A 16,723-nucleotide genomic window follows, 5' to 3' on the forward strand; every position below is an offset into this window, starting at 1 on the left:
ATGACTGCTGTGTTATTTTAATGGAGGACGATAATTTCACTTTCTGAAATTTTCTGACATTTCAAAAATATTCTGATTCAATAATAAAACAATCAATAATTTCCAAAAATTCTTACAGAAAGGTGAAATGAACAGCAGAAGATCTGGGGTTTTACTCAGTTTTGAAGCTAGATTTTTGTATGTTTTTTTCTGAAAAACATCCTGATCACCCAGTTATTTGGCAACATACATTCTTACTAAATGTATTGCAGAAGAAAATTTATTTGTTTAACTTTTCAATATTTTCTTTTACATAGATGAGAATAATTCTGTTAGGATCTTATATTGGTGGAAAAGACACTGTGTTGGCTTTTATTGTGACCCTTGGATTCCTACATTTCTCTATTAGAAATGTCTTTGGTGTCAAAGAAGATAATTCTGATTTAATTCCTAAAACGTAGGAGAGTAAACAGAAACCTAGTAACTCCTGTAGAAGATAGCCAATCAGTACTGATTGAAATGATGACTATTATCTTTGGTAATGGTGCTGAAAGACACTTCTGGCAATCTGCTCTGTCATGAAAGAAGTCTTGTCTGTGATCTGTTGATTTAAGCATTCTTACTGTGGGTTGTAATTAAAAAGTGTTCTATTACCCATTAATGTAGACAGTTTCTGCTCAGACAGTCAGATATTGGATCGTTGCTTCCTACAATGAGCAATTTCTGGCAGATAGGATGAGATGAGCCTATTTATCCATTGTTGGAGTTCTGGAGCAGCCTATACTTTAGATGTCATCTCTGACTAACTTTCAGGCTGCTAACTGAGCGCTACGTTTAGCATGGTCTGATGTGGAAATTACTATAAGTTCTATAATTGCTATAGTTTACTGTGTTCTAATATGCATATATTCTGCATGTAACCACAATCAGCTGAGAATCTTGTACGCTAAATTTTGACCATTTGACTGTATTTGAAGCACTACAGCACTACAGATCTAACTGTTTCATAATTATCAGCAAGGCATTTATTTCTCAGAGTAACTAGTTGAGAATATTACTATTCCACACATCATTCTGAAATGTCTTCTCTCAGCAGCTAGTTGAATAAAAGTGCTAATGAATGTCAGCTAGTAGAACTCAAATTTTAATCAAAAGATTAGACTATGGAATATAAACTGTTTATACATTAGTTTGCTAAATCTTCTATTAACAATGATAGAAAAAAATTACACAATGTTATTTAAAAAAACCAAGCTCCTACTATGTTTACACAATCTCTAAACACTAGAGGATCTTGGACTATATGTCAACCATGTAATGAATATTAATGGCAAGAAGAAATGAGCCATGGCAAGTTAGACTTTTTGCCAAGCCTGTTATTTTTGACAAGTCTTATTCTGCAATTCTGAAAGCGAGGACATGGTCAGTCACTTTTTTTTTTTTTTTTTTAAAGACAATAGATACTACTGGTTGAGTAAATTAAAACTCAGACCATAGCCCTCCACAAATAGGGCTGGATGAAGACACTTGTAGATGAGCTTAGTTCCTTCATAATTTTGGTTTTTCTTACTCAACACACACTTTAGCAATTCTCAAAAAAAAACAGTACAGGCTCTTTTCTTTGGGTTTGATATGCAGTAATACAAGTCAGTGGGAGTTTTCTTACTGTCTGAAGCAGATCCTTTCTCTATTTGCATTTTCAGTTAAGTAATTAAGGACTTCAAGATTAACAATCTAAAAGCAAAGATTTATATGATTTCTTTGAGCTTCTAATTTACTATACCCAGTGCCATATGTAAGAAGTAGGAAATACTGAAATCAGACTGTGCAAGTAGAAGAAATGCAATTCAAAAGTAGAGCTTGCAGGAGCCTCGGGGGAATCCCTAATCCATCCCTCAACCCTCTCGTATGCCAATAATTCAGGTGCCCTTCACAACTGCTTTTTATTTACCCTTCCTTGTGGAGATTTGACAATCTATTCCAGAGCTTTGAGACACACATTGCTAAACATTTTACTAATATCAATCTGAAACTGTATTTCTGAGTACAAACCATTTCTTACTATACAGATGCAAACAAACTGATTGTTTTCTTCTTCTTGTAACAGCCTTTAAACATTTAAAGACTTCTACACCCTTTCTAGACTTGCTCCATTAGTCCCTGTAGAACAGTCTCAAGAGCAGTAATCACTTCTGCAGCTCTCTCTAGACTCTCCCAGTCAGCTGATGCCTTGTGCCGCCATGTTAGAGAAGGACAAGCTGAGGCCTTGCCCACTTAGGGTTAGAGCAGAAGTAGCATCTCACATGCTGCCTCCCAGGTTACTTGTGTTTTCACAGTAGCAGGACATTTTTGACTCTTAATCAGTTTGAGACCCTCTTGTATTGCAGATACTATCGCAACAGATATTTCTTGCATTTGTGTGGCTGTTTATTCCCACATACTAATCTTAGCCTTTCTGCTTTGCCTCCTCTATATCTTTTGTTTTCTTCTTTTTCAGACATTTTTTTTTTAATCATTTTCCATTTTGACTCAAAATTCCTCCAATATCTTTGCAATCTGGATTTAATCTGTAAATCCAATGAGCACAACTTATTCCCTTGGTAAAGCCAAGAGTGTAAAATCAACTGTTGCCAGAACCAGCATAAATCACAAAGGAAACTCAAAAAAGTACACCCAAGTACCCTCCAAGTAAATTTCCAGATAACATGTACCTGTTCAGTCAGTTTCCTTAATTTTCTTATGAGAATATAATATAAAGCATTGTCAAAATCTTCATTTAAGTCCTAGATATATGGTATATATACTGGCTCCTCTCAGCCTCTGAGGCCCTAGATGGCAAAAGAAGGATATTAGATTGGTTTAAAATGATTTGGTTTTGACAGATTAGACTGTTATTCATCTCCTTGTTCTCAGTTATAAGCTTAAAAATGAGTCTTTGTTTCCATATCTTTTTCATTCACTGAAGTCAAGCTGATTGGTCCTGTGATTCCTTTATTTCATCTTTTAGATAAAGATGATATATTTGCCTTTTCAACTTTTCTTAATGAGAATTCTCAGCAAATTTTCAATTCTAATGGCTGCCAGGACTAATGGTTCTACAATGGACTTGACAAATATTCTGAGATGAGGAACAGCTAACAAGAATGCACTCAACCTGGGTAGATAATTCCTTCTATCTAGTGCTAATATTATATTCTTCTGTAGATTACAATAGTTCTATAACCTTCTGCTCAACACTGACACACTTAGAAAAGGTTGATGCAAGACCATCTTGGCCTTCTTGACATTATCTTTGATGGATCATTTTTTCTTCATCTTCCACTCAATGACAAAATACTGACTGAATGGTGGTTCTGTAGTCTGTTGTTAAAAGAAAAAGAACAGTCATCCATGGTCATGAGGATTACCTTACAGTGTCTGCACTCAGAAGTGCTCCTGAATTAGGAACTGATGCAGACTGAATAACTGCTGGTCTGGCAGGTCTTTCTGATTTAATCTGATGAAGTTCTTTGAAAGTCATATTAGTTAATGATTTCTTTCCCATATTTGTTTCCCGTTTCCTACTTGACACTTTTATTTTCTATTACAAGCTAATTAAAATTGTATTATTTAGTATTGTTTCATCCAGATAGATCTGTTTAACTTGATCAGAAGCAGAGCAATTGCAAATAATGTCAGTACCTTCTTTATAGACTGCTCATGATGTCTATTTCAGACTATACTTGAATGGAACAGAAAACAAATGGTGCAGATTTCAAAGCAGAGAAAATGCAATGCTATGACACAATGTTTTCTTTACAGATTCTCCTGTTATTCAGCACTTTAAACTCTAGATTCCTACTAAGTCATTATGGAGCCACCATAGTTTTGGTTATTTGTTTACAATCACACTGTCAACTGGATTGTTTTCTGTTGTTCATAGGTGTTTGTCAAATTTTCTTTCTTACATGAGCCAGACTTATTTCACACTTGCCTTTTTGCAGCTCATTGCTATTTATTAGTTTTTATAGTTTTGGAAGAATGTTGAAAGAAGTTATTTGCTATGCCTCTGCTTTTCAGATATTTTTTCAAACATTTTCCACTCTCATGGCTATTTTCTAAAGGCTCAGTGGTACTTTCCACAGTGGATTCCACAGTGGGGCTTCCAACAATTTATCAGATTTTTTTTGCTTAATCTGCCCCCTAATCATTCAGTTGACTCCTGACAACCATAAACAATAGTCAGCATTTCTGATCTAAAGTGAGCATAGTTCTCTTGTGTATTTGACTGTCTTTTGAAGTACGCTCCTTGGAATTTTCTGGGACAGCTCCTGAGAATTCAGTATGCTAGTTTTGATCTTTGTGTTGATGATGTTTGAAAATGGCCAGAGAAAAAGGGAATTCTAGGCTCTCCCCCATTTGTTTGTTGAAGCAAACATCTCTTAGTAACTCAGCTCTAACAAACTTTATCTCATTCTTAAAGAATATAGGAACATCAAGTTTTGATCCAAAACTACCACTACTTGTTCTCATCAAAGTTTTATCAAAACATGGTATTAAACACTCATTGAAAGAATGCACAAGAGCATAGCTTGAGAAATACACAGTGCATGAACCGTGAGAGGGTAGCTTCCAGATACACTGTCCCATTGAGGAAAGCCTGTGCAGTGTCACAGCCGACTGTGTTTTCACAATGCTACTGCTAATACAGTCAAAGCACTATGTGGGATGCAATAGCTGGAGCAGAGGGATCTTCTCCTGCTTGTGTTCTGTTCTGGAACTACTGAAGTTTCATTGTGGAACTTAATGATTCCCTGCTGAATGTTTGGTGTTTTTACTTTTCAGTGATGACTAGTGGTTTGATATATCCTAATATGTGAACACTCAGTTGGAGGCATCTTGTAGTACACTGGTTTATTTAAAGTTCTTTCCACCCATTGTCAGAAAGCATGGAATCCTGAAGGCATGGGAGAGAAACTAGGTCTGAAAGTATGCTAATATCCTCAAATGAGATGGGGCCACACTCACCCAGTTGCTTTTATAATAACTGAATTGTGTTGGTCTGCTCACGATAACAGTTCTTATGTACAGAATTTACCTATGTACTATCCCTTTTTTGAAAGATATTTCACAGGAAGAAATAAAAACACCAGTTAAGAAAGAGGAAAGGGAGGCTATAGCTTTTACTCAGGGCATACATATTTTTAGTTTTGCTCTTGAGAGTACACTACAATATCACCTGATACAGGTTTCTGTGAGATCTATGTGGTGCTCAGCAAGGAAAGTGTTGAACACTAGAATTTTAAGAAATAGAAAATGTTGTTACCACTATAATCATCATAAGTAATAAATAAATAACAGAGGAAAAAAAACCAAAAAACAAAAAACCCCTCCACTCTGAACCAGTCAGACAAATGGAAGACAGTCCAAAATCACAGATTTTCACATGTGAATTTTATGGACTTGAGCCTTTAGAAATGAAGCTGTTCACAAAGGAAGTTCTCCTTGGCTGTCTAGACTAAGTGATACTCAGCTACAATTTGTGTTAGACACAAATCTTTTTATGCAAGAGACAGGCTCTGACTTTAAAAGTGTGTCTTTCCACTATATAGACCTCTTTTACAGGGGAACAAGGAGGTTAAGGCATTTTTTCACACAGCAGAAGGACTTGCCAGAGAATATGCTGTTCTCTGGCTGGGTTTTCTTTGTGCTGAGGCTATGAAAGAAGTCAGCAGTAGACTTCTCATCTAACATCTGAAATGTAAGTCAGATTTTTGAATGCAGTGGTCTTCCCTAGGAATGGGATTTGTCTGCAGAGCCATGGGGGGATTTGAACACAGCAACACTTGGCATCACCCAGCCTACCTGCAATGCAGAAGCACTTACAACATGTTTCTAACATCCTATATTCATGCTGCCTCGCACACCATACTTGCAGAAAGTTAGTTACATAGCCTTTCCTTAATTTTCACTTGACAAAACAACTAATTTCAGTTTCTTGTCAGAGTTTTTGCAGAGCTACATTTGCTTCTATTTCAGAGAGATGCTAAATGTTTTCATGTCTCTGTTTGGTGTTAATGACATTTCTTGACTACCACTACAATAGCTGCAATTTTATGCAGGATCTCAATCACTGGGCCTCTTATATGTGTCAGCATAAACAGCTGTGTTTTTGTAGAGATGAGATCCCAGCGTTTTCAGTATACAGATAATTACATCTATAGCACAAGAGCTAGATATTTTGAATAAATCTGAAACATAAAGTTTAAAAGCCTATCTTTTAAATGCTCTGGCACACATTATTTTCCACGGGGTCGGGATGTTTCCATCAAACATCAAACATCAAACATCACCAAGTATTGAAAGAGTTAGATATGAAAAAACAAGACTTCCAGAAGTAGTCAAGCTAGATGGGGAAGCCCCAAAACTGTGAGTAAAATATTCATACAAAGGGACAAAGTCTGAACTTATCCTATCAGAGAGGTAAGCCACATTTCCCTGTACTGTGAGCCTTTCAAACTATGCTGGCAGCTGTCATCTAGCTGTAATTGCTGAAGGCATATGGTGGTTTAAGTAAAGGGAGTCCCACCCTTAAAATCAGACTATTATCCTGTTCTATATTCTGACTGAAGAAAGAAAGTTTTCATTACATTAAAAACTAGAAGATGACCTTATTTATCCAGCTAATTAGGACAGAAGTATTCTACTGAACAAAATACAACTTCTTCTGGTATGTTTTTCTAGTTTTTCAGATTATATCAAGCACAAAATTAGAATGAGCCTATGTGAAATAAAGTAATAAAGCTAATTCTAGGTACTCATGACACTTGTAAAGTAAGGTTCATGAAGTGTGTTTTATCAAACTGAATAATATACACAAGGCATTTACTTGATCTAGCCAGGATACAAATAAATATTTACATAAAATATTTATTTTATTTCCATTATGAATCTATAGAAATATTATAAAGGGGCAATATCTTCTAGATATTCTTCATAGAATATCAAGAACTTCACGGGCAAAGAACATTCCTGTTCTTGGCAAAAAAAAATAAAAATAAAAATAAAAGGAAAAGGAAAAGAAAAAGAAAAAGAAAAAGAAGAAAAGAAAAGAAGAAGAAAAAGAAAAAGAAAAAAAGAAATACTGTACAAAAGACTAAGCTAAAACATCGCTTTTTTTTTTTTTTTTTTTTTTTTTTTTGCTTTTTTTGCCTTTTTTTTTTTGTAAAAGTCCACACAGGAACATAACAGAGAGGCTCTTGTGTTTGCTGGGCAGTGTTGTCAATTTTCTGGAGGGTCATTCTGCATGTTATTCCTTAAGATTGTTCTGCAAATCATGTTTTTACTGGTCTGGTTTTTGATGTCTTACAGGACACCCTAGAGGACTGACTATGACATGCAATGTTATATTTCACAAGCATATCTCTAGTGTGAGCTCTATCACTGGTTACTCACCACTCCTCCCTCAGCTGAGCAGGCTTTAGTGTTTTTTTCCAGAGCATTCTTGGCAAAACAAGGTTTGACATGGGAGACACAGTGTCTCTGTGTGACTGTTCAGGATGACACCACTGCCCTGGTATCATCCATGGTAGAAGAAGAAGCATGCCTCACTGGCTTTACCTTACAGTCCAGTTCTAGCCAGCCCTTCCTTTGTGGCATCAGAATAGAAGCTGGGTTTGTAGATTAGTATGAGCCTGCCTTCTGCTCTGCTAATTCTGCTGTAAAGACCACATCTTCCAGGTATAGGGGAAATAGCTGGGCAGCAACCCCAGAAATCACTGCTGTTCCCTGCCAGAGCACAGATTTTGTGAAAAGCAAGTAAGAAAGTTCTGGTGAATGGGGCTGAATTCAAAGTTGCATTCAAATTTTCTTAAAGGTCTTCTAAACACTCTTACACTGCCTATGAGGCTGCGTTCAAGTTTGGCTTGCCTGACAATCTTTCTGAGAGGAAAAAGAGATTCAAGTGATGATGTCTACCCTTCTTGGTGTTTACAGGGTATTTGCCTGGTACTCATTTGTAACCTCAGCGAACAAGATGCAGCACAAATCACACATATGAAAGAGATTTAAAAGAATAAAGAGCTCAGAGGGTTTTGGATTAAACACACAGAGTTCAGATACTTGTCCAAACCTCTCTGGTTTTCAAAATAAGCCTGGAAGCATTGCAAAGACTTTTTTTTTGAGCTCTGGAGCTGCTGGTCCTGACAATGGGTCAGCAAGTGACAACATTCACAAAAACAATGAGTGATTACACTGATCTTCATAGGCCTCATGAAGATACTGGATTGCTGTTTAATCTAAACCTGTCAGGCTATCTTATCTTATTAGATCAGTGATTGATATTTGTTCTTTGCGTTGTGCTAAGATCAGAAAGCTAAGCCTGTGTTTTGGCAAGTAACTGTGCAAGTTCACCCTAAGATGCTAGTTCAAACCTGCAAGAGTTTGCACGGAAGGGTTTGAAAAATGCATGAATGGAAGCCCTGTGGGTTAACTGCCCCTTCAGCTGAAAAATCAAAACTCCATGAGAATAAAGAGATCAAAATTCTTGCCCACAAGGAGTTTCTATTGTTTTTAGACACAATACCCTAGAACTAAAGGATGAGTTTTACACAGAGATCTGAAGCAAAATCTGTAGGTTCTTGAGGTACTCCAGTTTCAGAGCAGGATCTGGGCTTTGTGATCAGGAAAGAAGACACAACAGTCTTCCAGAAGAATGAATACAAGGGTATTCAAATAGATTGATATGAACATAATCTTTCAGGCATGCTTACATTAAAACATAAAAATAAAAAAAAAGATCTTCAGAAAAACACTAACAAGTGTCTCTACTGCAAATTTACCATTACAAGATTTGGGTCTCATTAAATAATCTTCACAGTCCCATGCTTTGAAGAATCTTGTTTGCAGATCTGAACTTTTTGAAACCAACCCTTATCTCTGTGATGGGCCAAACCAAAAGCCAGATCTGAACACCACTGAACTCTGGGAAAGTTCAAATCTATCTTTTGTGGTTCAGGTTGAGCTCTAATTAAGATAGACCAGTTTGAAGGGCAAATGTCTGAAAACCAAACCAAAACAAATGTTTCACGTGAAAAATCTTGGATTCGGCTACATTGTACCAAGTCATATTTTTGCATATCACATAATGTAATGTTTCTTTTTTCTATATAAGACGTTCAGAGCAGACATTTTGAATTTAACTTTTGAGCAGTGGTCATGGAAATACTTTGTGCTGTGTGCAAACCCTCCAGAAGTCTTTCTACCTCTCAGATTTCAGGGTAGACTGCTGCCTTTCAGGCTTTCCATGGCCATCCTCAGTTGCACTGTAGTCTAGAATTCTTTAGAAATCACATCTTGCGTTCTCTGAATGAAGCTTATGCCTCATTGTGTCAGTAGTATGTGGAATATTGCTGGTAATCCCTGAAAGAAAACAATAAAGCAGTCCTGCAGAAACTTTGGTTGTGTAAGAGGACAGGGAAATCCTAGCTAACACTCCTGCTGAGAGCTTCTGTTTATACTGTAGTGTCTGTAAAAAAGAAACCTCGTTGATCAGTGGACAAGGGAAAAGCAAACAAAAGAAGGGAATTTGCTTTCAGCACTGCTCAACTACTGAAATAAATTAAAAAAAGAGGAGAAAACAAGGAAAAAACGAAAGGGGATAAAATGTGTTCAAGCCACATTGCTAGTGTCAGGATGTCACTGTGCGCCAGTAGCTAGAAAAAGAGTCTTGGGCAGACAAACAGTGAGCATATAGTAAGTAACAGTTACTGGTCCAGTGAGATTCATTTCCTCTCTGTATAACGTTTCATGTAAGTACTAAGCAATATTTTATCTTTGGGAAATTGGATTTCAGACTCTTTGTAGACAACTACCTAAAGCTTCCATACTTCCTTCTTGTTCAGATTAAGAAATCATGCCAGGCCTACTGTGATTCTTCAGTAAGGACTCTGTTTCAGACCTGAGCTCGCTTTCTATAAAAATGAATCCCTTCACTGACATATCTGTCCTTTGCTTCCTGTTTGGATAAGAAGACTTAAAGAGCAATTGTTTCTGGTTGAAGATCCCAGGATGCTTCAGAAATGTTTATGTCCCAGTGAGGTTAGCCCATATTAATTAAGCCTTTCAGTTTCCCACTGAAATTAGTCATCTGTAGTTTCTAGACAGCGAGGTATGAAGTGACTTGCCCAAGGTCACAAGAAAAGTATATGGCACAACTGGAAGGATCATCCAAATCCATTATCTCCTGGTCCTTGCTTTAACCATAAAATGATAGTTCTCACATTGCACTAGGAGCCACAGGGTATGTGAAAAATGATAGAAGAAGAATTTTATTGAGATTCTTTGGATGATGTCTTCCTCTCAGTTCGGGCAAAGAAAATGAAAAAAGATTCTATCCTTTCAGAATGAATACTTATCTGATTAAAGAGTATTTAAATGTTTTCATTCTTTGCTCAGAGGGGATATTCTATTCAGACATTTCCATTCTGGTCAAATCGTAATCAAAAGAACAACCATTCTAATTAATTATTTTCTGGGAATATATTACTAAATTGTAATTACGGAATCCTTTAAAGCATAATAAAACCAGACTCATAATACTTTCTTTCAGGTTAATTTTGTAATGTTCATGGAAGAGGATTGCCAGTAACCTACAAACAACTTCAAAATTTTCATTAATGCAAGAAGAAAAGTACGATGGGAAGAGAAATCTACTCATGTCCTACACATGATAGTGTACTGATGTGATTCAGCCCATGGCTCTATCTGTTGCCAATGCTTATAGCAAGCTGTGACCCTCTGAACTGCAGGTTTTCCTCCCTGGGATGATGGGAATGGGAAATAGTCTTCCCATTCCCATCTTAGAATCATAGAATCATAGAATCATAGAGGTTGGAATCACCAAGGTTGGAAAAGACCTAAAAGATCATCCAGTCCAACCGTTCACCTATTCCCAATAGCTCCCACTAAACCATGTCCCTCAACACAACATCCAGTCTTTCCTTGAACACCCCCAGGCTCGTTGACTCCACCACCTCCCTGGGCAGTCCATTCCACTGCCTGACCACCCTTTCTGAAAAGTAATACCTCCTCATGTCCAGCCTGAATCTCCCCTGCCATAGCTTGAAACCATTCCCTCTTAGAAGTTGGTCTCAGTGACTCTTACGAGTCCCTTCCAACTCAGTATATTCTATGATTCTATGATTTAGAGCGAATCAAGTTGATGAATCAGATGTTCTTGTGATGTTCAGAAAAATATGGCAGAAAACATGCTTATCAATTTCTGCTAATTTTTGAGTGTGGAATACCACAAATGCTTCAGAATGAGAAGTAGTCAGAGAATAAAAACGCAACACAGTTTAGTAAAGTTCACTACTTTTGCTACTCAGTTAATAAATATTCCGTGTGTTTTCGCATGGGATACTGGCATTGGCAGTTTTCCAAAACACTGACTTCTGCATCAAGACTATCCTTCAGAAATGCCCTGACTTCACTATTCTACCAGCTACTTACCATTAATAATCAGAACTAGTCACACTTAACAAAATAGAAGTGCACAGATGGCTTGTGCTGATCATTTCTGATTTTGGAGTCTGCTCATTGCCATTTACCATTACCATTTTTTCCTGCTCCCCACTCATCCCTTTTCCTTTTCTTCACCCTTTAGGCACCTTCACAGATCTTTTTTTACACTTTTTCCCACTTCCTCATGCCCCTAGTGAAGCAGTTGAAAGGCTCCCATGCAGAGATTGAAAACATACATCATATTAAATGTAACAGAAGGTCCATGTTTCAAACACATTCAGTTCATATCACAACTGAGAAGAAACAGCAGGGGAAGAAACTTGATGGGTTGCTGGAGGCTACCCTTTCTTGTGGAACATGTCTTTGTCACTTGCTAAATAGGTGCACCATCTGGTGGTAATTTTGGACTCACACTTGTTCTTAAATTTCCAAATAGCGGTGGAGTATAAGCCTGTGGTTATAGCATTTTTCTGCCAGTATCTGCCTGAAAGCCATCAACTTAGACAATTTCTGCAGGTATTAATGGTAAATGAGTACTGATAATAACCAGGAGTTTAAATGAAGGTCATGTTTCCATGTCTGTTATATCAGGCAAGCAGGTATGACTTTCATTGAGGACCACATGCTCCCTGAGAAATGTATGTAGAGAGAAGGCAAAATTACACAGACAGACCAAAATTAGACATAAAGAGGCTTGATACCTAATTAGGGAGTCTAAACTCCCAAGACAGTCAACTGGGACATCCACACAGTCATGCAGTCAAACTGAGATCCAAATTACCCTCTGGAAGTGCTTCTCTCTCTTCTTTGACCATACAAGGAATACAGGCTGACTAGGTTCTCATCTTAGACATCTCATCCAAGTGCCTGATCTATGAGGTGTGAGTCTGGGCCAAAAGAAAGAAGTGAGGAAGGGACTCTCCATTTTTCTGCCTCTGTTGTCTGAAGCCTGAAAGTTCAGCAACAAAGACAGATGCCAAGGTTACCGCTTGTGTCATTCCCCTCAGAAACTGCAAAGCTGCTTCAACCCTGTCAGTGGACACCTTGTTTGAACAGAATAGGTAGATCACAAAATCAAATAGTCACAGGGATTAGAAAGGACCTCAGGAGATCATCTAGTCCAACCACTCTGCTAAAGCAGGTTCCGTGCAATAGGTTGCACAAGAAGGAGTCCAGGAGGGTTTTGAATATCTCCAGAGAAGGAGAATCCACAACCTCTCTGGGCAGCCTGTTCCAGTGCTCTGTCATCCTCAAAGTAAAGAAAATATTCCTTATGTTCAGATGTAACTTCCTGTATTCCAGTTTGTGCCTATTGTCCTGGGCACCAACGGAAAAGAGCCTGGCCCCATCCATTTGACTCCACCCCTTAGATATTTCTAAGTGTTAATAAGGTCTCCTTTTGGTCTTCTCCAGACTGAACCCCAGGTCCTTTAGCCTTTCCTCATACAGGAAATGCTCCAGGCCCCTGATCATCTCTGTGGCCCTCTGCTGGACTCTCTCTGGAATTTCCCTGTCTTTCTTAACTGGACAACCCCAAGCTGGACACAGTGCCCATGATGAAGACAGAAAACAAGTTTCCATGTTGGCATGAAGAAATGAGCAAACTGGTAAAAATAAATAATGACCCTGAATAGTGCTTTCCAGTAATCTGTCAACAGCAATTGCCTTTAACTGTTGTCATCAAAGTCATCCCATGTCTGTTGAGCTTAAATCGGGAGATACAAGCCAGCACATTAATTTTCTTTCTGGGATGAGAGTGGCCTCCTTATAAACTCCTCATCCATTCAAGCCTCCTTTTTTTTTACACCAATGTTGATTAATTCCTAGGAATCATTTTTCTTTGCCAGTCCCAGAAATCTGAGGCTGAATCTCTGTAGTAGAGGGACTGACAGACTACAGTTGTGTACAGATGTTTAAAGCCAGGTTGGATGGGGCCCTGGGCAGCCTGGTCTAGTATTAAATGGGGAGGTTGGTGGCCCTGCATGTGGCAGGGGGGTTGGAGATTCATGATCCTTGAGGTCCCTTCCAATCCTGGCCATTCTGTGATTCTGTGATTCTGTGATTCTGTGACTCTAAGTCTTCACCTAGAATTAGTTACATCCTAAGAACAAACTGAATAAAAACTGAAAAAGTGTACATTTTTGCTAACTGAAAGACCCATCCTCAGCTTGATCCTACATGCTGGCTTTCACTATGACTTCCATACTTTACACAGAACTTAGGCATGCATTTAAAGTGAAGCATTTTCAAACCCCGTTACACTCAAATAGGACTTAAAACATTGAGTTTAAAGTTAAGTGTATATTAGACAAGTAGACAATGACACAAGTTCTTGGCTAACTTGAACCTTAGTACAGTTCTGCTAGATTCTGTTTTTTCAGATCTCCCAACAATAATACATAAAACTGTCCTCTTGTATGTTTGCTTGCATGCTTGCTTTCATTTTAATCTCATATCATTAACAATAATATTCTGTTTCATAATTATTGACATACAATACGTTAGTAAGAAATAAACTAGTCACGGGTAATTTAATCCAATGCTAAAGAGTCATGCATGATACTCAGGAAGGAAATTTTCACAATAAGAAAATAAGATACTGTCAGTCATAATATTTTTGAATATGCCAGTCACTTTATTAGACAAAGAAATTGTTCATGACTGGAGGCGGGACAGTAAACTGCGTGGAATGGTGATCTGAGCATGAATGCTGAAACATTCAATTGCATACCAAAATGTACAGATCAACAAATATGTTTTTTGTAATTTTTGTACATGCCTCTCTGTTTGTTCCAAGATTTTCAATTTAGAAACAGATGGTTTACTAGCCAGAATGCATCCCAAGCAAAAGGGCAGGAAAGGGATAGATGCTGCTACATGCAACTCTGAAATCTAATGTTACATTTAATCTGTCCTGCTTGATGTAGAGGTTGAGCTAGATGGACCAAACCTATCATATGTAATTTTAGGGAAGAGATTTTGACAACATAGTTAACCACACTAGTGAAATGCAGGGAATCTTCAGAGTCATTAGAAGCCCAAGTTATTACAGCATCAGCTACTGACAGGTTTGGGTCAGCTACTCTTCTGTGCTGACTTTCATTTTACATGAAAGAATTTCTTACCACGTGGTAAGAAAGTGGAAGATTTGGCAGCACATGCTAGTTTGTAAAGTTGTTCTGTACCTAAATATTCAAATACTGCACAGTTGATTTCTTTTTATTGAATTAGGTTTTAGTAAAGTCCCTGATACAAAACTCAGCTCCAATTTAAACTTCTGCTTGTACTTAAAAGGCAGGAGTCTTTTGAGTGGATGTAAAATCCTGGCTCTTGTGAAAGCAGAAGCAAAAATGCTACTGACCAGAATTTGCTCTCCATGATACTGGGCTCGGCCCAGCAGCAGACAGTGGGTAATTTTAAATGTTATTTGCCTTCCTGTTTAAGGTGAGCATTGCATTGAAAGTCACTGATCAATAGGACTGGAAGGCTAGAAGTTTCTTATTCAGTCAGCATGCTATGTATCATTTGTAGTCCGCAAAATTTATTGCAAAGTGATATGAAAAAAATGACAGTAAAGGAACATGGATGTTTCAAGCAAGGCACTTGGAAGTAAGGAAATGCCACTCTTAATGCTGTTCAAATTTAGCCCTGTCGTGTCCAAATTACGGTACAGCTTATAATTAAATAACAGCCTAGAATTTCCCTACTATCTTTTCCATGGAACCTCTGACTCACTCATCCCAAGGCAGACCAGTAACATGGAAAATTTTATCCTGAGTAGCTGAAAGCAAAGTTAAAAAGCAACTGTAAATGAGGATTTTGTTCTGGCCAATGCTGAGCACAACATGGTCAGAGTTATAGGTTGTTATACACTCTATTCATAAAGCCACATTACACATAACATCAGGTTTTGCTTCTGCAGATAGCCAGATTTACTAGATCACAAAATGCCAAAAACCCTGACTAGCCATCTATTTCAAAAATAAATGTTGTTTTCCACACTGGCATTTAAAAGAAGTTATTCTATTTAATTTTTTAAAATCCATTTGATGTTGGACAACTGAAACAAAGTATGAAATTGTTTCCCCATATCAACCTGTTGTTTTTTGAGAACACAATGGCCCTTTTGTAACCTGAGGTCTAAGGTCACAGGAAGGCAGTGTGTTGTGCTATGCAGTGTCTTTAACCAAGCTGCATGGTGTCTCATAGAGCCATGTAACTTAGAATGCATATGGAACTAGGCAGGAACAAAGCACATGAGATGCAGAGATTTGGATTTCCACATTTGCAGGTCCCTGCAGTTTACATCAAAGGACATTCATCCTTAACTAATTTAAAAGGCAATACACTAATAGACCAAAATGAAGTTGGTCAGAGTCAGGTATATCAGCATATTTTAGTTCGAAACTCTCTACAGGACAACATCTGTTCCAAGGAAAACTTCGTTTTTATAGGTAAAATGCAATAAAACAAAAGTTTAAGGAGTTAGCACTCCCCTCAGGATGGAAATTCCAGATCTCACTCCGGTCAGCATCTACCATTTTTCATCCAGCTGCAAGCCATGTAAAGTTCATGAAATAAATGTATTAATATATTAGTGCTGTGTCTGCAAGTGTTCTTTCAGAGACACAAATATTTGAATGACAATGATAACTTTTTAATCTGCTACTCTTCAACTGGACAGTTGTACTTTACAAAAAGGCATGGAAGTAGAGAATATAAGTCAAATTTTTTTTACTATCAACACATAATTTACAAATGGTACTATCCATTCACATTTATCTTTTGATCTGTGATTTGCAGTCTGTTTTGAAAACATTAATTCTTTCTGAATCGTTGTGAGGCTCTGGCATAAAAAGAAATATTTAAAGCTCAGAGAAATTATCAGCCACAAATTTATGAACAGATTCACTCAGATGGGAATCCTCCATCTCTTAAAATGTTTCTTTAACACAGTACTTCCTTATAAGAGAAATGACTTTTTATTTTTTCTAAAAACCTCCAGACAGAAACCTACTGAAATTAAGAAAAATCTGAACCTACTACTCTCAAGAGAGCTCGTCTCCTCAGCTAGAATATTATCAATTCTTAGCACAGTAGTTGTTTCATAACTCTTTTACTAAACCTTCCCAGAATCAGCAGCTGCCAGCTGGAAGGTTTATTTTCTTATTCTGGTTTGGGTTACCGTATTGCTTTTCTGCTTGTGATAGTAAAAATTTTATCCACTCTTCTAAAGTCAGAA

At 37.5% G+C, this 16,723-nt stretch overlaps 1 protein-coding gene and 1 long non-coding RNA gene across 2 annotated transcripts in view; one reads left to right on the forward strand and one right to left on the reverse strand.

Annotated features, from left to right (window-relative positions):
* LOC125696762 (uncharacterized) overlaps window positions 1-10,840 on the forward strand; it is a 53,986-nt gene extending 43,146 nt beyond the window's left edge. Inside the window, exon 4 of the long non-coding RNA XR_007378516.1 lies at window positions 10,568-10,840. This is a non-coding gene — a long non-coding RNA (uncharacterized LOC125696762). The remainder of the gene's footprint in view (window positions 1-10,567) is intronic.
* The window catches only part of WNT7B (Wnt family member 7B), an 87,707-nt gene that overhangs the window by 15,576 nt on the left and 55,408 nt on the right, over window positions 1-16,723 (reverse strand). The gene's annotated exons all lie outside the window — the stretch shown is intronic.

This window comes from Lagopus muta, chromosome 1 (genome assembly GCF_023343835.1).
Source record: "Lagopus muta isolate bLagMut1 chromosome 1, bLagMut1 primary, whole genome shotgun sequence".
Lineage (NCBI taxonomy): Eukaryota > Metazoa > Chordata > Aves > Galliformes > Phasianidae > Lagopus > Lagopus muta.